Genomic DNA, 25233 nt, shown 5'->3' on the forward strand with positions numbered 1-25233 from the left:
TGATGTAATCTTCCATGACTAGTTCAGATGATCCTCCATCAAAAACCTAAAGGGATAAAGTTCCAACAACTTTTGAATTGTTCAACACATGGAGATGTGTGCAGGTTGGCAGTGAAGAGAATACATGTGTAATTAGTGCCTTTCCAGGGCCTGCTTATACATGTTTTTTATCTGTTCCTTTATATTCTTTATCAAAATCTTTATGCATATAATAAGCTAGGAAGTGTTTGTGCCTTCATCAGGTCAGTGACTCACTGAGCAACTTAATTCAGCTCAGAAAGGAAACCAGAGATGCCCCTGGCTTATATCCAGTTGGTAAAGGAGGATAACAACTTAACCATTTGTTACTGTTACCTGAAGTAGTAAAAATACGATTTTATTTCCTAAACTGAGTTATTAAAATATAGATAAATTTATATCTATTTTATAAGGTTATATAATAGGTAAAATTATATGTTTCACGAAGTTAAACTTTCCCCCCAGAATTGTGTTGAAATAAGACAATGTGCCTTCAGAATCATCATATGATTTGTACTTATGACGAAAACATGAATTTAAAAACATGAGTAGTAATTTGAGGAATATATATTAATAATCTGATAACTTGTAGGTAAATAAACTGTGAGTACGTTCTCAGGAAGAATATGATAATTTCTATCAAAACCATGAATTCCAACCTTAGATGAAAAACCGAAGCTGCTCAAATGGAGAAAGAATATCAGAACAAAACAACAAAAAAGAAACATAAAACATAAAGTATAATATACAACATATATATAACATGTAACATATAACATATAATACACATACACACACATTTATATGAAAGATAAAGAGACCAACAATTTTGAGGGACATGGGAGTCATGAAAAAGGAAAACTTAATAATAATGAGGATGAGGATGTTAATTGTCTTAGGTAGGGTGTTACTGCTGTGAACAGACACCATGACCAAGGCAACTCTTATAAGGACAGCATTTGTTGGGGCTGGCTTACAGGTTCAGAGAGTCAGTCTAGTATCAAGGCAGGAGCACGGCAATGTCCAGACAGACATGTTGCAGGAAGAGCTGACTTCCAGGCAGCTGGGATGAGTTGTCTTAAATCCCATGGCCATAGTAACACACCTACTCCAACATGTCTATACCTCCTAATAATGCCATTCCCCAGGTCAAGCATATACAAACAATCACAATAATGATGATGATCATCATGATGATGACGACGATGATGACAATGATGGCAATGACGATGACAACAAAGATGTCTGTTTTGGCAAGAAATGTCCACTGGTACAATAGTTCCATGAACACAAATTGGAGTAATCAATCGCTTTCTGCTTAGATTTTAGACTTTACAAAATGAAATACATACATGGCACCATTATCTGGCCAAGAACTTATGACTGGATAGATGAAAAATCCCTAGGAGAGAATCTGCTACAATTATTCTGCTAAATTGATATAGTGTTGTATTAAACAGACTCCTAATGATTCGCTGTTAGATTCACATATCATTGGATCTCTGAACCCATAGCAGAAAAGCTTCTATTTGCAGTATACCAAGATTAAGCCAAAAATCCACATCTGGTCAATGTGCAGAGAATAAGAGGATTAAAAGTGCTTAGCCCTAAATGGAACATATGCACTGTGCACCCTCCTTCAGAGGCTCATAGATCATTGCAGAAGAGGGGGTAGAAAGACTTTAAGAAGCAAAGGCAGTAGATAACTATAAGAAAACAGTATAATCTGGACAAGGAAGGTCAGCTACAGATAAGAACTCACAAAGACTGTAAGAGCAGACAAAATGTGTGCAAGCCTGTATCCCAGCATGGAGAAGGGAGTAGGGACTAAGTCTCACCCTTAGTCAACTAGCTGTGGGCTATTGTTAAGTGATAGACGTAGAATCAATTTCTGTAAGAGTGTAGCTCCTTCTAAATGGAACAGATTCCGGTGGGATGCTACACATCCAAGAAAATTGGAGCAACACAAATTGGTCTTGATTGGAGAAAAATTAAAAGATTGGAAGTCCGAGGATTAGGAAGTAGGTGTGGATCTGGGCAGATTTGTGGGAGAAGGATGAATGTGATAAAACTGTTTAATGTGAAATTCTCAATGAACTTTATATATCACAGAATCTTTACATATTAGAGAGCCTAGAGATTCCCAACTCCTTGATCCTCACTGTGACGCCAATGCCATGTACTGTGGGAATTAGAGAAAACACTCTTTCTGCGGTCCTCCTGCTGGTTGTCCCATGCCCTTCTTAGGTAGTTTGTGTGTTTGTGTCTTCAAATCATTCAGCCACCTTACTGCTTCCTTCTCATTCCTACAGAGTAAGATGTTGTTGCTACAGAGGCTATATATGACACTTGATAACTTGTTCCCTGTTGTTTATATTTTAGGACTTAAAGGAATAGCTAGTGACCTAAATTTGCTATAAATATCAGCTGTGAATTTTTCCCACTTACTTGTCAACATCTCCCAAGAATGCACTAAGATGTACTACTTTTAGAACCATATTTATCTACCAATACAGATGTAGATAGAAGTGTGAGTACAGTTGTAAATATAGGTATGGGCACAAATATAAATGCATATTAACATATATAAATATACACAGAAAATAGCAGAACAAGCATTAAAATATGCTACAGAGCTGATGGGATTAGGAGTGATTTTTTTTTCTTTGGTATACTTGGTTGTTTTTTCAAGTCACATGATACAAACCAAAGCCAGAGGTGGTTTTTAAGAGTGTATAAAAACATCTGTCAGCTTGTGAGGGATGTGCAGCCATGGATCCCACAAGCATAATTCCAAGTCACATCAATTAAAATTCACTCCCTCACCTTAGGGATAAAATATAGTTCACTATTTATTTTCTCCAAACACTGTAGGACTTTCTTTGTTTTGTGTGTGTGTGTGTATGTGTGTGTGTGTACATATGTGTGTTCTATGTGTATTTGTTTGTGAGGTCATGCAGATGCACTCACCCTTTATATAAATGTTTGAAGGTCACACACTCCAATTGATTGTCTTCCTCTACCACTCTGGACCTTGCCTTTTGAGGCAGAGTCTCTCACTGTTTGAAGTAGCCTGGTTGAAATGTCCTAGGAGTCATCTATAACCAGCTCCCTTAGCCAGTACCTGGGTTACAGCTGTGTACTGTGTCATCTGGCTTTTATATCTGTACTAGGGTTTTGAACTCGGGTTCCCATGTTTGCAACAGGCACTTTACACACAGACCTGGCTCCCCTACTCAAAACCCTGTGCTTCTTTTTGGGAGGGTGGGGGGGCAACTTCAGTTTATTATTCAGTTTATGTACTGAATGAAAAGAAGCCAGTTATATTGCTAATATTCATCTTTAGTCCTTCATCATATCCATATCAAATAATTAAGTCTAGAGTTGTATTGCTAAAGCTCAAATTGATCTTGTTTGCCTATTCAGTATAGGGTGCAATATAGGTCCATGAAAGGAATCTGCTGATCATGACCTTGGACGCTATCTTACTTTTCTCTTGCAAAACGCCATGTCCTAAGCAATTTATAAAAGAAAGCATTTAACTAGGGGATAATGATGCCAGAGGGTTAGTGTCTGTGACTATGACAGGGAACATGGCAACAAGCAGGCAGGCATGGCTCTGGAGAAGTAGCTGAGAGAGCTTAGATCTGATTCAAAAGCATGAGGCAGAGAGAGGTAACTGAGAATGGCATAGCCTTTCGAAACCTCAAAGCCCACTCCCAATGACATATTTTCCCCAACAAGACCACACTTCTCCATACTTTTCAAACAGTTCTACCACCTGGGGAGCAAGCATTCAAACATAAGAACCTAAAGGGGTGGTTCTCCTCTAAACCACCACAGATGCTAATAGCAATGCTGAACTGGAAAAAAAATGTTTAAAATGCACATTCCATTTTGACTCCCTTTTCACCACAAAACAATAATCACAGATTCTTAGATCTACACCAGTACGTGAAATATAAGTCTGTGTACTATTCTAGACTTTACTTCCTATGAAATAAATCTGTATATTTAAATCTTTAAGTTCACTGTAAATGCTTGCTTCCTTCTCTGTACTATAGACCCAAATATTAAAAAGCAGCAACATAAAAATCAATGATAGCTTGGAAAGAGTGCTCTGTAGATGAAAAGGACGTTTGGAGAAATGTCCATCTCTGTCTGCATGGATATTTCCAATATGCAGAATTTGGTCTAATACTGAGTTTTCTCCTGGGATTGTTTAGTTGTAACAACCATCTTAATCACATCTCTCAAGCAAAAAGATGCATTAAACTAATTTTATGAATTGTTTTACAAAAATCTTCCCTTGAAATCATCTAATCATTTCATCTTTAACCATATCAAAAGGCTACTGATACAGCCAGTGGTTGGTTGGAGTTGGCTTCTGTTTGTCTGAGAGGAATAATTGTGGTTATCTTTCCTGACTTTCCATTTATTGGTAAGAGATAGGTTGAAGTGAAAACTTGAGGATTCTTTGGAAAGTCAGTTGGATGGTGCTTTGCTAGGGCAAACATATGAAAGAATGTTTTGTAAAAGTAGACACAGTTGTAAAAGGCTAAGGAAGACTCCTGAAGGAACATTTCCCTGAAGCAGACACAGGAGAGAGGATATTCTGCTAAAGCAACCATGCACATGAAAGGAATCATGATGAAGGAATCTTTGCTAACATCATTCATGTATTGGTCCACCTTACATTGCGTAGTTGAGCTGCATTTGTCAAGACTCCATAGAGAGAAACACACCACAAAAGGTTTGGTGGTGTGCTGCAGTTTCTTGCCACTTCTATGGACTCGGGCTGGTTGGTTGCACATGCTAAGGCAAGGTACAGGGAAGACATGTGATGTTTGGAGGGTATAAATAGGACTCCACAGAGTGACGGAGACAGGGCTTGCCTTGCTGGTACAGCTAGCTCTGCAACACTTGTGGGTCTTGCATCTTCTCTGATCTACTCTTCCCTGAGAGAGGCACAGCCAAGAACTTCTGGTGTTCCTGCTGGTCTCTCCTGCTGACTCAAGCTGAGGTTGAGGCCTGGCTGTCTCTGCCAGGTCTTGTCAATATTGTTGCTAACTGACTCTACCAAGCTGGACTGCTGGTGTATCCGTGAAGTGTTTGCAAGTAGATCAAGCTGCTACTGCCTGCTAACCCATAAACTGAACTGCTGTTTTTTAGACAACACAGAAAGCAGTTGCTCCGAAGAACCTTTCTAAAAAGGTCCACTTCCCCATATCCTTTCTTTTCCACTAACTAGGTCTGTTGTTTGGGGAGCTATAAAACAGGTTAAGGCATTTAAGAACAATCATTAAAAATAAGGTTTGAGCCGGGTAGTGGTGGTGCACTCCTTTAATCCCAAATCCTAGCACTTGGGAGGCAGAGGCAGGAGGATTTCTGAGTTCAAGGCCAGCCTGGTCTACAAAGTGAGTTCCAGGACAGCCAGGACTATACAGAGAAACTGTGTCTCACCCCTGCCCCCAAAAAATAAGGTTTGAAAAACTTAAAGTTATAAATTGGTAGGTAAAAATCAGTTTTGGTAACAGAATTAACACCATGAAAACTAGAAATCATTACTAGTCATAGGAAGTGTTTTAAATATTTATTAGCATAATATCAATTGTAATTATTTCTAATTTTAAAATTTCAAAGAGCCTCAAACCCTGTGCTTTTTAGTGTGAGTACTCAAACTCAACTTCTGGTACTTCATAAAACACCTCAGTGTTTTCAAGTATCTTTCAACTTTCAGACAAATATTTTTTGGAAAAAAAAATCTCAAAAACATACTTACAAGTTATAAAGTCAAGAATATGACTCTCCTGGTATTCCTTCTGTGTTCTTTTTCTATCCTGGAGCAGCCAATCTCACAACAGTTTAATCAAAAAGGCTACAGTGCTAAAAGACATAGCACAGGCAACAAGGTGAGTCTATTGCTCAGAGATAATCCATGTTCACTGCTGGATGAAATGCACTTTCTTCCCTCTGAATGAAAGCATTGCCCTGGATTACAGTTATTCTATTCTGCTGTGGATACTAATTAATCTACAAGTTAATGGCTTAACATTAACCATTTAATCAACAGAAGACTTCTTAACAACAGTCAAGTCCTCACCACAGCATCCTCATCTGAGTCATCAATCAAATTTGGTTGTTGCAAAAACAAAACAAAACAAACAAACAAACAAAAAACCCCTACCAGAATCTACAGTATCCACTTCTATTTTCTCTTTGTTTCAAAGGCATTTCTAGGACACAAAACTGATAAATCCTAATAAAATATCCTTTTCATTTTTTAGGTGTTCTCACCTACCTAATTTTCAGAAAAAAACTGAATCATGTGTGGTAACTAGCATGTGGACATTGCATAGACCTTTATACGTCAATGGTCTTCAGTTAAGAAGAAAAAAAAGAGAGAGTGAGAGAGTGTCCTCAATGGTACTTTCCTGCTTATTAATTTGTGGTTATTCATAATTCTTCCACATACATTGATCTCTTGATGTCTTCAATTTAATACACGTTCACTGGATCCCTATCATATGTTGGACTCCAATTTGGGAATGTAGAGAAAAGAAAATTATTTCTGAAGGTCCAATAATTGAGTCTAAAAATAGACAGCCAATTGACATGTTGCTATGGAAGGATGGAAGGAGTGCATCTTTATCATAAACGTGTGCGTAAATATGACTGGAACCAGAGCCAAATTACCAAAGTGTTAGTTGCCATGTGGGGTTTGCCTGCCAAGCTGAAATTAAACCCAGAGGTTTCTGTGTACTACATAAGTGTCCTACCATTGAGCCATATTCTTAGCCCATAAATTGAAGTATTTGGTTTATTTGTGTGTTTGTTTTGTTTGTTTTTCACTAGTAAGTACAAGCCATTTATTGGTATCAGTTAGGAATTCACACTGTTTTTATTCTGCGGAGGATGGGTGGAAATTTGCAATAAGGAAAGATCATCTACTTATGCAGATATAATCTCTCAGGTAATAAAACCTGTCCCAAAAGAAGCCATCAGAACAGGCAATGTTCTCTCACAGCCTGTCTGTAGATGGGGCCTCTGCTCCCATGTGTTAATCTTCCCTAGTTGACAGGATTCCCCTGGAGGCGTACATGACAATTGAATTCCTTTTTTAGAGGATCTATCTTTAGCTGATAAGGGAACCCCAGACATTTGCTGCTCCTCAAGTGCTCTCAGATGGAAGTAATCAGCATAGAAAAGTGGCATATTCCATGTTGATAGTTCCCCTAGCTCCTTGAAGTATAAAACAAGGTCCTCAGTGAGTCCTTGGAGCAGAAAGCATTATCTGGCCTCTTGAAAAAGCAAAGAAACAGTCCTGGAACGATTAAGAGATCTGAGGAGATCACTGACAGGTAAATTGCTGGCAGGGTTGAAACAAGTTCTCACTGTGTACAAATATGACTTCCTGTTAATGACCAATACTGCCAGTGGGTCATTGAGTAACGAATATACATTTACATTTTTCTCATCCATATTAAACTCAAAAAGAACATAGCCTGGGCTGCAAAATTGCTCCTTTACTGGAAGCCAAAATTTCATGGCACATTTCAGTCCCTGGCATAAAATGATTTTTGTGCCACAGTCAATGAAAACAAAATCCCATCTCTAAATTTACAAGCTTTCTGTCCGTGCCATGGGTGGATACTTGGGGGATGGGAAGAAACTGAGCAGAGGGAGGGCTGCATCCCTGAGCTCCGTTTGTTAATCCAACATTTTTCTCTGGTACTCATTACCTATTCAGTAAATCACCAAACCTGTCAGTCTACTGTAGAAATAAAAGATGCGTTTACTTCTCTTTCTTTAATCTCCCTGTTCTTAATTGCCATATTGACAAAAGAGAAACAGTTGTTTACTTTCCAAATTCTCTGGAGCACTCGCCAAATTAATCCTTCTAAGCAGATCCAGAAACAAGCAGCATGCCAAGCAGCAAGAGGCTCCCTTAAGAGACAGCAAGCTTGACACACAGACAGGTTAACCTTGGCCAGGAAAGCCTGAGGCCTTTGCTTCTTATTTCAGAAACAGCCCTGTGCTACAGGAGAGCATTTGCACTGAGGAATGGGCTAGTTAGACAACTGTATGGGCTGTCAATCAAGAAAGAAAAGCCAGGTAAGTGTCTCTGATCACCTAGCCTAAGGTCATTCCCTCCTGTTTCATGGTAATATCATCTCAATTGTGTTCTCAGTTGCAATTTGTCTTTCCTAAGTGACGAATCATGACCTGTCTGAACTGATCTTGATATTGTATTTATTTAGCATGATACTTTCATTCTTGGCTTCCCTTGCAGCTACAGGTAGCTATTTGGTCCAACTCTGGAAAATACTATGAAAAAAAAAAGTGTCAGCATAATGCTGGCTAGATCTATTCTTTCTTGGTTTTTGTTTGGAACATATGTTATTATATGGTGCCTATAATCAGAGGTGAAAAGACAGGCATTCCAGAAGAGAGACCCAAGTGTCATGTGGATATGACAGGGTATGGAAGGTATGGAAGAGGGTATGGAAGAGCTCAGGAAAAAGAAAGTATTCTAGGTTAAAGAACCAGAGCCAAAGAACAGCTTGGAAAGTTAAAAAAAATGTATCTATAGAACCAGTTAGTAAGATCAAAACATCAAAACATGACATAGGAATTAGTAAGAAATAAGTTGGAGAGGGAAAGAAAAGATAAGCAGAAATAAATTGGCCACACAATAATCAGACCATGAGAGGTATTGTAAGCCACACTAGAGTGTTCGTATTTTATGCTCAAAGGAAATGAAATTTACTGAATGCTTTTATCAACTGACAGGATTAAATTAATAGCTTCACATAGTAGTGATTTTCACTTAATAGAGATATAGGAAACATTTAAAATCCCAGTCATAATACCTTAAGTGAGAGATTGTGGGTTGTACAGAACAAGACCTAGAGGAAAGATTCATAGATTTGAATCTGTGAGTGAATGAATCCAATGAAGAAATGGTAAAAATAAGTCTCTGTTTCTGGTTCTGGAAGGCATGTAGATGCAGTTGATGCCAGCTATAGAACAATGTTAAGCAGGAAAATGGGTCCAGCAAATTGTGCAGTGCTGAGAACTCTCCCAGGTAAGAGATAAGCCTGAAACCCAGGAAAAATAAACAATGGAGCCAAAAGCTTAATTTATGACTAGGGGTTATGAAGAACTTCAGTGTATGTGGGACAGGGTTGTGGAGGGACTCTTACAATCATTCAAGAGAATAGTTGGAAACTTAGTATATATAAGACTCACTAACAGGACTTTGCTGCAAGGTAGGTTTGAGCATAGCCCCATCAGATTTCTCTGTAGAATTTGGGCACTATATTTCTAGATTGCACTAGATTTCCTCACTATGACCAAGTGATTTGGACTTTATATTCTAATAAGACCATCATGATGATGATTGTATCTGCAGATGCCCCAAGCATCACTATTAGTCATAAGATTATAATATAGATACCACCAAAGCCCAAATTGGTGAAGCTATGGTTTTATTTTGGTTACTTACAGGATTATGGGTGAGGAGTTACTCACAGGATAAAATATGATACAAAGACAGCTATATCACCAAAGCCCACAATGGCATGGGTGACAGCTCACAAAATCTGGGGACCTGGAGCACACTGTATAACCTGCAGGGAACTCAAGAGGTTCCAATGTGTCCTTTTGTAGTAACTCTGGTCTAAACCTCTGCCAGGCAACTCAGCCCATTTTTGCTTCTTTGAAGCAGCTCATCTTGTCTCAGAGTCTACTTTGCAGCATGTTTTGTCTGAAAGTGACTCACAGCAACTTTATTGCTTAGTATAAGGGAAAGAGGAGTGGTGAATCTGATCAGTTTCAGGGACTTCCTGGAGATATTTTTGAGTTGCTTACCTTCCTGTTTAAAGAGCTTCCTTGAAGGATGGAATGTCTCAATATTACAGGAACGTGTTACACCAAATTATAGAGAGTAAAAAATGAAGCAAAAGTCAAACAGGGCAAAAACAAGGAAGAATAAAGAAGCAGTATAGAAGACAGAAAAGCCTCTGATACCAAAACTGCAAGGGAGATTTGAGATAAAGTTTCCTTTCATTCTTTAATGGAGAGTGTGAACACTATAAGTTCAGTGGGAGAAGTCACTGAATAGCAGGAAATAGAAGTATTACCATTTGTTTTCTGAAATGTATTTGTAATTCATTCACTACTACTTAAATACAATCCACTTTTGTAAGTTCCCTATATTTTTCTTACAAGCTTTTTCCAAAATCCATAACAAGTACAGCAAAATGATTTTCCCATCACTCCCTTAAAAAATAACTATCTAAAGCTGAGGAATCATCATGTAAGAGGGTCAGAGGGAGGATGTGATCCAAAATATGGGGACAGGCTGTGAAATACTATCTTCTAGGCATTACATAGCCAATGCTATCATGAACTTAAAACAGCAGTGGGCTGTATGAGACTGGTCCTGTCAACAGTCAAACATGAATCAAGGAAGGCCTCAATCCTTCTTGTTTAACTATTGTCTCCTGATGGATTCTAAAGGAGGACTACTCACTATCTTCACTTGTAGCCACCTGGAGCACCGTGGGGCCCACCAGACACTAATGAAGAGTTTCAAGCCCATGGTCACACTGATGATGCTGGTTAAATTCAATGGATCACATTTTTAAAAAGGAGACATGAATGTGGGAAAGAGATGTAGAAAAGTATGAGGATTATAGCAGTAAGAATATATTTTCTACATGTGTGAAGCTCTCAAAGAATGCCTTTAATGATTTTCATAAAAATAAGTTAAAGTAAGTAAATAATAATAAGTAAGAGCTACAATTATTAAAACTAAGAAGAAATTCAAACTTGATATAAATAAAAGCATATGCATATTCCATAAATATGAAAATTATATGTGGTTGACAAAGAGGCATGCAAGGCCGTTATTTAATACATTTTGATGAAAGTGACCAGGATAAGAAGTCATCCTAAATCGTAAGCTATCTCATGGCTAAATTATGGGCAATCTTGGGATTCCTTCACAGTCCTACCCTAGACACACCAAAGTTCTCTCTACCCATCAGCCATGCATTTAATTTCTGGACTCCATTTCTTATGCTGTTTCCAGCCTCACACTTCAGCCCCTTTAACTTTTACCAGCCACTTCATGAAGAACTGATGTGCTTGGAAAAAAGGCCAGCACATACAAAAATCACAAATCCAAGCTTGTCATTGCATTATAAATATAAAAGGAGGAGTGCAGAGTTAAGAGGGAGATGGTGGGGCATATTACAGAAAAATAAGAAAATATGTAGCATGTCACTGAACAACATTTAAAAAACAACCTTATTTTCCTTCCCTGTTGTCTATGAACCAAACGAATCTGAGAAACTTCAAAGAACTGTGCCAGAAAGAAGCTGTGCAGCACTACCCATTGCTTTTGGGGATAGAGTAAGTCAAGTGCCTGTGGATATTGGCTCCATATAACTCAAACCCAAGGCATAAAAAGCAACATTATAAAAGTTCCCTTTGTGTAATTAAAGCAGATGACCCTGGTCTCCATGGTCTTTACAACAGGAAGAAAAGAAAAAGAAAAACACAGAAAGAAAAGGAGGAGGAGGAGAAGGAGAAAGTGGGAAGACAAAGAGAAAAGAGATGGTTATACTAGATTGTTATGTATTCTGAAAGTTGTGCAATTGCTTTTTTTTTCAGTGCAAAGATACAATTGAATCTTTGAAAAACATATCTTGTCAACTGCCCTTTTTGTTTTCCTATGACCAAGTCCATTTTCTGACCTCAATTCTGAACTCCTAAATGTTTTGCCATGCTAAATACCTCTAGGCAAAACAGATTTCTATGTCTTCTATTTTGTGATCAACTTGAGGTAGTTGTTCTCATATTTTATTTCCAATTAGTACCATGAACACTGCTAAACACACATCTTATAACAAATATACATTGAACACATTTTTGAAAGTGCCATTACACTAGAAAATTCTGTCATTGTTCTGAAAAAATGTCAGTAGGTTATCATAACTTGACATTATATCCTGACTTCAACATATAACAGGGTCATCCAGATAAGAATGACATTACGACAGCAATTGTACTGGCCTCTCCCTTGTTACAGTCATTATCTTTGGTCATTCTATTTAAATGCATCATTTAGCTTGACAGCAAATTGTATGATAGAATAAAAGAGACCTTGGGGGTGAAAAACACCCCTAAGTCAAACTGATTTAACATCACATAACTTCAAGGTGATCTCTGAACACTCAGTTGCTACCTTGCCATATCTCCTTTATAGAGAGGGAGCTGGAACCATTGAATTGAGCCATTTAACCTTGAAGATAGAGAAGGAAGAAATCTAGTTTAAATGCCTGAGTGTGTAGAAAAACTCAACAATTATTTGTAAATAACCAAAGAATACCCATCATTTTCAACAACATGAAAAACAGTTAAAAGGAGTGATTACAAGCCTGGACTTGCTTTGAGGAGCATAGATTTAATAAGTAAGTTTCTTTGTTTTTGATCACAAGCTGCACAACTTCTAGGAAAAACATAATTAATCTACATATTAGTTTCACCATCGTTATTTCTAAAATTGAGGTGATGATATCAGAGATATAGTTTAGTCATTAAGTAAAAACAAGATATCCCTCTAACATTGAAATAAGCATGGAAAGAGGAGGTTTTCAGACATAGTATGGATGATACATAATGAGAAAATTAAATGAGATTCCAGGCATGGCTTAACTAACTAGTTTGTCTCTTGCTGCCTCGATTTTGCCCACCCTACCCACTTTTTGTTGCTGTTGTTGTTCATGATGACATTGTTGTTGTTGTTCCTGTAAGAGACTCCCTTCTTCAATTGCCTTGGATTACGGGAAGGACATATCTGATGATGTTATTTTTTCAACAGAAGTCTAAAGCTACTCTCCAAGTAATGACCAAAGAAGATCACTCTTTGAGGATCTTTGAGGAGACCACTGGCCAATCAGAAGCCTTCATCTTACCCAAAGAAGCAAGTTGCCCCTCAGAAAGGATCCATGAGCTTGGCAAGGCTATCCCTAAAATACTTATTGACTACACCCTGGCTAAAGCAAAACTAGCAGCTCTGGGAAGTTCTCCAGCTCTGCGGTATCCAATTCCTATCTTTGTTTCTCCTCCATTAGATTTCTTATTCCATCCAGCCTCTAAATGACAGATCTTGAGCCACATAAATTCCTTGCCTCTTTGTATTCATTCTTCCCATTAATGCCACTCTGCTCCGGACGTCTTTCTAGCCCCTCACCTCTGCTTATCTCTTTGCCTGACATATTAAGACATATGGCCAAGCCTAGTTCACTGGAACTCTCAGACCTGACACACTGCTCTACAACTCGCACAACAAAATGATAATTCTTAACCAGATAGATGCAATGCCAAAGTTAATGATTAACTTGAAGAATAGATGTGTTTTGTGTACTGTTACAGAACTGTTATCAGTTCTTATATGCCCCCATTCCTTAAGACTTAGAGAGAGAAAATAGTGCAAATATTAAAAACAGACATTAAATAACAAACCACATGCTCAAATATGTGATCTGTCTTTCAGTTGACCTGAGGTATGACTCTGAGACTAAATCACATATTTAAAAGGCTAGTGGCTATTTAAATAAATATGTCTGTTGAGAACTGATATATCACAACAATGAAAACTTAGTTTCAAAATATCTGAGATAGTTAACATGTCCACAGCTGTAAGCTATTCACACTTCATTACAAACAAATGAGGTTGGCCACTGTTCTGTAGGGATCAGGGGTCAGCTGAGAGAGACACAGGACCAAACTGAATAACCTGAGTGAGGCTGACAACTCAGATGAAATGGAAATGTGGTCACCAGTTGACTTTGATGTGGGAGAGAGAATGGAGAGTACCATATACACACACACTACACACACACACAAAACACAACACACACATATACAACACACACACAACATACACACACACACACACACACACACACACACATACACACAATTCACTATTATACTGTGAGTCTCTGATATTCTCCTACAAGATCCTATTTTAACTGTTTCATCCCAGGTAGGCATAGTATCTTGGACACCTGTAGAACTCTAAAGGGTGAGAACTAGCTGGTGGAAACAGGTAACTATGGATGGGCCCTTAAAGCTTCTGGGTCCTGTCATAGCTCTCTGATTATGGGTGGGTTTTTTTTTGTTTGTTTGTTTGTTTGTTTGTTTTGTTTTGGGTTTTTTTTTTTTTTTTGGTTTTTTTTGAGACAGGATTTTTCCGTATAGTCCTGGCTGTCCTGGAACTCACGCTGTAGACCAGGCTGGCCTCGAACTCAGAAATCTGCTTGCCTCTGCCTCCCAAGTGCTGGGATTAAAGGAGTGTGCCACCACGCCCTGCTCTGGGTGCTCTTTAGTGAGTACCTCCACCCCACACTCCCCCTGGCATGACCTGGGCTGCTTTACCATGCTCCAAACCCACCCTGGTGGACTGAAACCCTTTGAACCTGTGAGTCCAAACATATCCTTCATCCCTGAAGTGCTCTGTTAGACATCTGATCATAATAAAATGAAAACAACTATACTATTTCACAGTTTTCCTAGAGGTCTCATTGGGCATGGGTTGTCATAATATTTTAATGTGTTGGATACTTGTTATAAAATTTCACACATGGGCTGTGAGTAAGTGGGCACTGCATATCATCTCCCATGTGAGCCAGCTCTTACCTAGGATGATCTCACTAAGCCATTTAGGAATATATGTCAGAAATGGCATCACCTGCCATGATTTGCAAAGCTCAGCTTGTCACTTATTTGTTTAATTTGATGGATTTACTAATCTAGCTATTCATTAATTTAGTCCTGAATGCAGGAAAACATAAAGATTTAATTCTTGTCACTGATCACTCTTGTTCATGGTCATGGACATCATGAACTTTGTCATTCCAGTTACAATAATGCTTTTGCAAGGAGAGCAACATTCAAAACATTCCAGGCACATCTTTCAGCAGACTTCTTCTAAGACTGGTTAGTTCCTTGAAGCCCTTGAAGCTTTGCTTTAGGAGGTCTCTACTCACCCTCCTGGGAATGGATTCTCCTTCTAAAAATTGATGAATTGGAGCTTTGGACTTTAGTACAACATGCTTGTTTGAAGGTTATCAATTGACACCTCCCTTGAGATCAGTTTCCAGGACCCACTTCTCATGATCCCTGGTGACACACCTTATTAAGGAAGGAAAGCACAACACAGTTGCTTTTTCTCTACAATTTGAGAACTCATGTGTCAGGAGGAAAAGGTGGAGATAGAAGCATTTTGTTGAGACTGACTAAGAGAAAGGTATTGCCTCCTGGTAAAGCATGGCTACTGTCACAAAACTATTTTTATCTTTTTAAAAATTCTTTATAGTATATTCTGTTACAGTAGTTTTGGTCAAAGGAGTGAGATCTGGGATATGTCCCTAGCCCTGGGTAGAGACATGGCATCCTGAACTGCCTAAAGCTCATAAAATGCTGTTTAGCAGAGGCTGTGTCATAAAGAAACAACACATTACCATTATCCCTCCAGGACACACTGCCTCCCCTCCCTTAAGGGTCAATCCAAACAGACCCTTTAGTCAACTGGATGAAAAAAATATCCTTCAGGAAAACTGTGGGTTCCAGAGTATAAGGGTCACCACAGTGTTCTTTACGCCATTGCTACTGGCCTCTTCATCTTACCTGGGTTCATTCACAGAGATCATTGAACCTAGAAAGGGTAGAGACATGAGCTTGATAAGTTGGTAAGACTACTATCACCATGGTCACCTGTGCTCTCCATAAACTAACATTGGCAATTATGGTGGTGTTTTTAACTTTAATAGTGGAATGCTTGCTTTCCTTTCTTTCCCTGCCTCCTCTCTGTTGGTATAGCCACTAATGGCAAAATGTTGGCTTTCTGACTCAGTAAAGAAAGTAGATCTGTCTAGGTAGTTGAAAGTCCAAGGTTGTCTTTCTGTCCCACACCTATTCTCTCCTGAAAAGTTTAACCCCACCTCAGGTTCCACATAACCATTGGTGAGCAGGTTCCCCTTCATAAATGCAGACTGCTTGCAGACCAGTTTTCTCCCAGGCAAGCCAAACAGAAAGTGAATATCCATATCCTACGCAAAATGCTTTGCCCACAGAAGAGGTCTTCTCTACCACAATTATTGTGTATTAAGGGTTTTCTAATTCACTAGAAGAATTCTGTGACATGTTGAATCTATGTAAAGCTGCCCATCTATAGCTGGTATGCTAGATTTTTATTTTTCTGGACTTTCCCTTTAAAAAAAAAGAGTACAGTAACTAAAAATTAAAGTCGATTAAAATGGTTATATTTATGTGCTTTGGACGTCGGTTTTGTTTGTGGGAAATATCTTCTGAAAGGCCACATTGATCTTTCTTCTATTTTCCATGCCTAAAATATATTCAATTCTAGGGTTGTGGAATTTGAAAACTCTCTGATTCTAATTAATCTGAACATTTTCTTTCATTTAGGTCTGGAAACCCATAAAAAGTTATTAGCTGTTAGCAGCTCTAATGCCAGTTTATTAGAGGCCCTGACTCGGTGCCTGCTGATGGCTATTGTGCAGGCTGAAAGGTTAACAAGCACAGGCTGCTACCAAGCACCGTGCCAGGTGTCTCCCCTGCAGTTAATGGACTTGGGCCAACAGAAATTATTACTCTAGAACAAGCGGCAGACACTCTTAATCTTCAGACAGAAACATTAGTGGGGAAAAACAGAGCAGGGATTTGTTTTGTTGTGTTTTTCACCATTGTCAAAGGTGGGAACAATTAAAACAAACTATAGCTAATCTTCTATTTGGAAATGAAGGGCTGACAGCTCGGAAAGGAAAGGGGGAGAGAGGCCTTTTTAAAGAATATGCATGTATAATATGTCCCATTGAAATAATAACAGTCCCAGCAGTGAAACAATGTCTTGTAAAACCTCTTACAGGTCTTTAGAAGCAAGTGGTTAAAGGGTACATAAGTATTAACATGTCTAAGTTCTTTTAATTGCTGGGTTTATACATCTGAACAGTGGTAACAAAATAATCAGACTCAACCAGATGGAATCGGAGCCAGTCACCAGGGGTCTTGCAGAGTACATGCTGGTTGGAAGGACTGAGTGTGAGCTTCTCAAATGCAAAATGAAACAGATAGCAAAGCAGACAGGTATGTGTCGCCTTTATCTTCCAGATATTGGGGTTCACTGATTCCTGCCCCCCCCACACACACACACATTTATTTTAGGCACACACACACATTTATTTTAGGTACTTCAGAACATCTGGAAAACTCAGACAAAAGATGGAAGTGATTGAAAAAAGTCAGAATGCAGCAGATGCTGTCAGAGCTCTCATGATGTCAGAGGAAAAGAAAGGTATTTTCCACCTCTGGCAACCTTGAGGAAGCACATAGAATTTTAGGGGCCAGCCTTTGAAATTCAATAGACAGCCAATGAAAATACAATGAGAGGTCGTTCTTTACTTGTATAAAATCCAAAATTAAGCAAATGGGAACCGAGAGTGGAAAAATGGATGTGGGGCAGCCAGAACAGAAGAGAAAATTGCTCATGCCCACAGAAACATTAAGGTGTCCCCCCAGTGCCAATATCTTCATGTCCAAATATCATTTTCCCTGTGAGGGAAATAGTGTTTGTGGAAAAAATGGCCTATGCAGGAAGAAAATCACTGGTGTGTTTAGAGGTTCTTATTCTGTCAGAAAGCAAACAGCACTCAAGAATTAGTAGGAGCAGCAACCAAAGCACAGGGACTAAACAGAAGGATCCCACTGACAAAATGTGGGACAATTGTTCGCATTTAAGAAAAGGCACAATGAAGGAGAACACACTGCCTTGACGGAGATGTGATTAAACACACAGAAGGCAGAAGGGAAAGTTCTTCTTAGCAAAGAATAGCAGCTTTTTTCTCCAAAGGAGAAAACAGTTCCCCACACTGTGCTAGATTCACCCAGCAAGTTATTTCCAGATTTACAAAGGAAACCAATGGTGTTTTCAGCACAGGAGCTGAATCTGATCAGAGGAATCAAAGAAAGCAACTGTCAACAGTGGAACAAATCAAGATTATGTTCCTCTAGACAGGATGTGACCCAAAGGCACAATAGCCAGGCTGTATAATACTCCTGAAAAAAAAATTTTAACACAAAACTAGGAACAAAGGGAAAACAACTACAAATTATAGTACATTTTGCTAAACAACTGCCTTATATTATGGACACTGTCAAGCAAATAAAGGATTATAAAAGCTCATGCAACTAAGGAGAGTTCACAACTAAATAAAAATTGTGATCAATGTTTGGTACTAAAAATACTCCTTAGCTGCATTTCGAAAACCTCTGAAAATAAGTTGCCTTTTCTTACAACCTGAATATTTGAGGATGAGTTTATTCGACTGTTTAGGAAAAATAAGGTTCATTCTCTAAATCTTGAATATGAGCCAGTGAGATAACTCAGCAATGTCTTTTATTTTATAGCCCAGGCCACTGGAGTCCAACCCCTGAAACCCCCTAAGTTATACTCTGGCTTCCACACATGTGTCATGGGACACACACCTGCATACACACACACACACACACACACACACACACACACACAAATATTAATAATGAAAATATAAAACAAATATTAGATAAACACTCTCATATTGCTGTAAGACAGAAAAAAAAGATATGTAGTATAACATCAGTGCTCCGTTTAAAACCAATGAAAAGAAATAACAGGACAAAGAGGGAAATGGGGAAAAGAACAGTAGAGTCCAATAGGAACTCAGGATTGATGGAGGACAGTAATTTGGGGAGGGTGAGGGAGGAAAGCCCTTCTGAGGAGCAGAGACCTGGAGTATGTCAAGGAGTCACACAAACATCATCATCAGAACTGACGAAAAGGATGTAGTACTAAGCACAGATCCCCTAAGGAAGAAGTTTGCATTGGATAACACAATCTGCCCGTGGTTTGTCTGACCGATTTGGGTTGTGTTATCCAGCTGCCTTGAACAAATGATGTCATGAAGGGAAAAGGCTCATTTTGGCTCATCGTTTTAAAGGCTCTCATCTGGGATTAGGTAAGGAGGGCACATTTGCTGAGGCCTATGGTCAGGGGCCAGTGCATCATGAAAGGACCAGGTAGTAGAACAGAGCCATGCACCTCATGGTCAAAACCGTGTGTGTGTGTGTGTGTGTGTGTGTGTGTGTGCGTGTGTATATCCCCTGGCACATGTGTGGAAAGCCAGCAGGGCATGGTGGCACACGCCTTTAATCCCAGCACTCAGGAGGCAGAGGCAGGTGGATTTCTGAGTTCGAGGCCAGCCTGGTCTACAAAGTGAGTTCCAGGACATCAGGGCTACACAGAGAAACACTGTCTTGAAAAACAAAAAAACAAACAAAAAGACAACTTGGTGTAATAAATTCTTCCCTCCTCTTTATAAAGGGATTCAAGGATTGAACTCTCGGTTCATGAGCCTCTGTGACGGAATACCCCAATGATCTAAAACATTCCATTCGCTCTGTCTCTTCCCCTGTCTTGCTCCTTCAGTAACACCAAACTATCACCACCAATGGTGAGCGTTCCAGATAGTGAGGGGCAAGTATGATACTATACCACTTACCATGAAGAAATTCTCTCAAATGTTCTTTGAGAATCCTAAAACTGAAGCTTTAAACTCTATAAGTGTTGGACAATCTAGTTCTTTATCAATATTATTGTATGTTGACGCTCTGGACAACTTTCTGCATATGAGCCATGAAGATTTGCTTTTGGTTAGTTTGTTTATATTTTGAAATGGTCTCATGTAGTACAGATTGGCTTCCAATTGGCGATGTACTAAGTTCTGAGATTTCAAGCATACCAGTTTTCGGTATTGCCCATTTAGGCAATGCTGTGGGTCAAATTCAGTGTCTTGCACATGCTATAAGCAAGCATTCTACCAACTAAGCTTCATTGTTAGCCCCAACTGTGATATTCTGAGCAAGTAATTTACCTGCCTGGAGATCTTTTTGCATCTATGAAATAAAAATAATAAGAGTAACTATTTGATACTTTTCTGAAATGAAATAAAATTAGTTAGTAAAGTATTTAGTGTCAAGTATTAAAAACTAACTCAATACTATGGTCTGGATCTTGAATTTTGATGACAGTCTATGGTCCTCAGAATCAATCAATCTCTCTCTCTCTCTCTCTTTCTCTCTCTCTCTCTCTCTCTCTCTCTCTCCTGTATCATGTGACTGGTCACTTTGACAAATCCCTTTGTCATAGTTTCTCACCAACCTCTCTGATTAAAGTACAAATATTTGAGTCTCTCTCATCTTAAGAACTGAACCTCTGAGCCGTGGGTTAAGTAATGCTTTTATGAAGTTACATGTCTCAGATAGTTCATTATGGTAATAACACAAAGTGATTACACTAAAAAAAATGTTAGTTATTCCTATTGCTTGTAATTATTGTCATTCGAATAAAGAAAACGTGTGTTTATTGAAAATGTTGCTTTTAGAAGCCTGCAGCAAAACTTTAAATACTTGAATTATTCTGGAAAACACAATGTGCACTATGTATGAATCTGTCTTATATCAAAAAATAAAATTCTAAATATTACAAATTGTTAATACAATGACTTGTTTTCATAGCTTCAAGTTACAGAAAGGAATATTTATTAACCTAAAGATAACCAGAGAGATTCAGAAATGCCTAATTACTCCTCTCTTTGAAATTAATGTTGCATGAAGTTATTCTTCCTGCTCATTAGAGAGAAGAGGTTCACCTGTGAGCACAAAGCCAAGCCAATCAGTAAACCAGTCAGCCAGCCAGGCTGATGAAAGGTTTGAGGTTTTGTTGTTGGTTTTTGTTTTTTAATCTTACCTTGATATCATAAAGTACTTAGAGGCTTAACTAAAGCAATTACTAGTGCAGTAAATATAACTTATGAGTACTGGAAGGACATAGTAATAATAGCTCATCCCTTTTTCTGAGACAGAAAGGACCACCCCAAAGTAACTAGCCAAGTACAAGTCACCCATGGACCTCCTCAGAGACTCGCAAACACAAACTTAATCTTTTATACATCCACAGCCCTCTTGCAATCTGTTCAATTTCTGTACAAAACAGATGTGCCCATATGTATGTAGGAGTACTGGTCACTTTGTGCACTACTGCAAGAGAATCCTAGACAGAAACACTGAGGGAGGAGAGATTGATATGGATTCACGACTTAGAGGATATAATCCATCATAGAGAGGAAGACATGGTGGCCCCAGAGGCTCCATCTGTGGTCAGAGGGGCTTGCAAATGATGTGTTAACAGCATGGCAGATCAGGAATCAGAGAGAACAAGGCCAGAAGCAAGGCTGCACTATAACATCAAAGGTTCACTGGTAGTGACTACCTCAGCCAACCAGGCTCCATCTCCATAAGGTTTCACAGTCTCCCCAAATACCACCTCCATCTGGGGAGCAAGTATTCCAATGCTTAAGCCTGTGGGAAGCATTTCATATTAAAACAATAACAATATGTTCCTAGCTATATGCACATAAATAGACATGGTTTTACAGCAGTTCAAGAGCTGAAAAGCAAATAAAAAATAGGCAACTTTTAATTATTATGACCAAAAAGAACAAAGTCTTGAAATGTATAATAAATAAATACTAGGTTTTTTTTTTAATTCCTAGAATTTGGTTCATATTAGATAAAAGTGGTTAATCCAAGGATGTCAGGATATTTAAAATGAAGTGTGTTCTCTAATCTTCAGAATGATGCTTAGGTATTCCTTAAAGTTTCCAAGCATAGAGTTGAGAGAGAGAGAGAGAGAGAGAGAGAGACAGAGAGAGAGAGAGAAAGAGAGAGAGAGAGAGAGAGAGAGAGAGAGAGAGAGAGATATTAAGGTTACAATCAGGATTTCTAGCCCACAGAGTCCAAAAACCACAGAGTTTGTCATACAGCAATAACATTTCACAAAGGCATTTGAGTGCCTTGTTGAGTTCCACTGGCCATACAAACAGCTATAGTTAGAGGAATATCTAAAAATTTTGTAGTAGTGACTGGAATGTTGCCTCTTCTTCTTCTTCTTCTTCTTCTTCTTCTTCTTCTTCTTCTTCTTCTTCTTCTTCTTCTTCTTCTCCTTCTCCTTCTCCTTCTCCTTCTCCTTCTCCTTCTCCTTCTCCTTCTCCTTCTCCTTCTCCTTCTTCTTCTTCTTCTTCTTCTTCTCCTTCTCTCTCTCTCTCTCTCTCTCTCTCTCTCTCTCTCTCTCTCTTTCTCTGCCTATCAAGTCCTTCTTCTAGAGTTCAAGGACATTCACCATTTCCATATTTTTGGTGACAAGCTTAGTCAGACTAATTGATTAAATTATTTTTAAAAACTTGATCCCAGATATTAAATTCTATCATTTCCATTGGGTAAATAACATCATTCATGTTTCATCCTTCTTGATCTAATAATCACAGAGACCACTCCTATACACACTTCTGATTCTTGCTAATACAAACTGAGGTAATCTTGAAACCACAGGAGCCTTATGAAAATCCATGCAGAGAAGGAAACATATGCAGTCATGCCCTCTTTTATTGTGAGCATCTATCATAGATAGTCATAGAGGCAAACAGATTTGGCACATATTTGTGAAAAAGCGTACTAGCAATAGTCTAAAGTTTCATTTGAGAAAAGTATGTAGGATTTGATGGTAACCTGAAGTACGGTTAGAAGGTAAGATTCTCAGGTGCTTCTCTGCCGCAGAGAAGCACCTGAAAAAATGTTCAACATCCTTAATCATCAGGGAAATGCAAATCAAAACAACCCTGAGATTCCACCTCACACCAGTCAGAATGGCTAAGATCAAAAATTCAGGTGACAGCAGATGCTGGCGAGGATGTGGAGAAAGAGGAACACTCCTCCATTGTTGGTGGGATTGCAGGCTTGTACAACCACTCTGGAAATCAGTCTGGCGGTTCCTCAGAAAATTGGACATAGTACTACCGGAAGATCCAGCAATACCTCTCCTGGGCATATATCCAGAAGATGCCCCAACTAGTAAGAAGGACACATGCTCCACTATGTTCATAGCAGCCTTATTTATAATAGCCAGAAGCTGGAAAGAACCCAGATGCCCCTCAACAGAGGAATGGATACAGAAAATGTGGTACATCTACACAATGGAGTACTACTCAGCTATTAAAAAGAATGAATTTATGAAATTCCTAGCCAAATGGATGGACCTGGAGGGCATCATCCTGAGTGAGGTAACACATTCACAAAGGAACTCACACAATATGTACTCACTGATAAGTGGATATTAGCCCAAAACCTAGGATACCCAAGATATAAGATACAATTTGTTAAACACATGAAACTCAAGAAGAATGAAGACTGAAGTGTGGACACTATGCCCCTCCTTAGAATTGGGAACAAAACACCCATGGAAGGAGTTACAGAGACAAAGTTTGGAGCTGAGATGAAAGGATGGACCATGTAAAGACTGCCATGTCCAGGGATCCACCCCATAATCAGCTTCCAAACGCTGACACCATTGCAAACACTAGCAAGATTTTATCGAAAGGACCCAGATGTAGCTGTCTCTTGTGAGACTATGCCGGGGCCTAGCAAACACAGAAGTAGATGCTCACAGTCAGGGATTGGATGGATCACAGGGCTCCCAAAGGAGGAGCTAGAGAAAGTAGCCAAGGAGCTAAAGGGATCCGCAACCCTATAGGTGGAACAACATTATGAACTAACCAGTACCCCGGAGCTCTTGACTCTAGCTGCATATGTATCAAAAGATGGCCTAGTAGGCCATCAATGGAAAGAGAGGCACATTGGACACACAAACTGTATATGCCCCAGTACAGGGGAACGCCAGGCCAAAAGAAAATGGGAATGAGTGGGTAGGGAAGGGGGGGGGGAGAGTATGGGGGACTTTTGGGATAGCATTGGAAATGTAATTGAGGAAAATATGTAATAAAAAAATAAATATAAAAAAAAGAAAAAAAAAAGGTAAGATTCTGCATTCCCATGAGATTATCTGTGATTTGTCACTGCTACGCTGCTGTGTCTAGGTCCTGACCTTGGTTTTCAGCCGTATCTCCTCTGTGACTGCAGGAAATGAAAAGTTCCACTTAAAGAGTTTTCTCACTAGCCTTGCCTAGTGGTGATGGTGCACAACTTTAACCCCAGTGTTCATGAGGCAGAGGCAGGTGATTTTCTGAGTATGTAGCCACCCTGATCTTCAGAACAAGTTTAAGGACTCCGGGACCATACAAAGAAATCCTATTTCAAAAACCAAACAAACAAATAAAAAATACCTCCGTATTTTCTGAATGTTAGACTTCCATAACTTTGTACTTGTCCTTTTTATTGAATATGGTATCCAGAGTCATCAGGAAAGGCCAGCTGATGTGCAATCATTAAAGGTTAGTTGACTCTTGATCTTCCTGTGGAGTTCCTATCTCCTTTGGGGCCTGCAATCCTTCCTTCTCTTCTTCCATAAGAGTCCCAAAATAATATCCAGTGTTTGGCTGTGTGTGTGTGCATCTGTCTGAGTCGGCTTCAGGGTGGAGCCTCTTAGAGGACAATTTGCTCCTGTCTGCAAGCATAACAGAGTATCATTAATAGTGTCAAGGATTGGTGCTTGCCTATGGGATGGGTCTCATGTTTTGGCCACTCCCTCATTTCTTATAGACAGATTTGAGGTTGAAAGTTTTGTGGGTATGTTGGTGCCTCTATCACTCCACTGGGGGGGTTCTAGCCTGGCGACAGAAAGTGACGTTCCATATCCCTAATGTAGTGAGCCACAGCTAAGGTGACCCCCATTGATTCTTAGGCACCTCCCTTATACCAGATCTCTGTCCTATCCTGGAAATGCACCCTACCAGCTTCTTACCCCCATGAGTTGCAGATTTCCATTCATTTTCACAGCCTACCAGTGAGCATACAGGAGCTGAACCTAGGCTTTTCCTTATGTATGTGGCAGATATGCAACTTGGTTTTCTTATGGGTCCCGAACAACTGGAAACGGGCTATCTCAAAAGCTGTTACTTGTATGTGGGATATGTTCTTCTAGCTGGACTGCCTTGTCTGGCCCCAATGGGACAGAAAGTGCCTTTCCTCTCAGAGACTTGAATTGTCAGCGTGAGGGGATACCCAGGGAGGTCCCAACACACTCACAGGAGAAGGGGGTGGGGGATAGAGGAAGAATTGTTGAGGAAGTGACCA

This window comes from Mus musculus, chromosome 16, assembly GCF_000001635.26.
Source record: "Mus musculus strain C57BL/6J chromosome 16, GRCm38.p6 C57BL/6J".
NCBI classification, from domain to species: domain Eukaryota; kingdom Metazoa; phylum Chordata; class Mammalia; order Rodentia; family Muridae; genus Mus; species Mus musculus.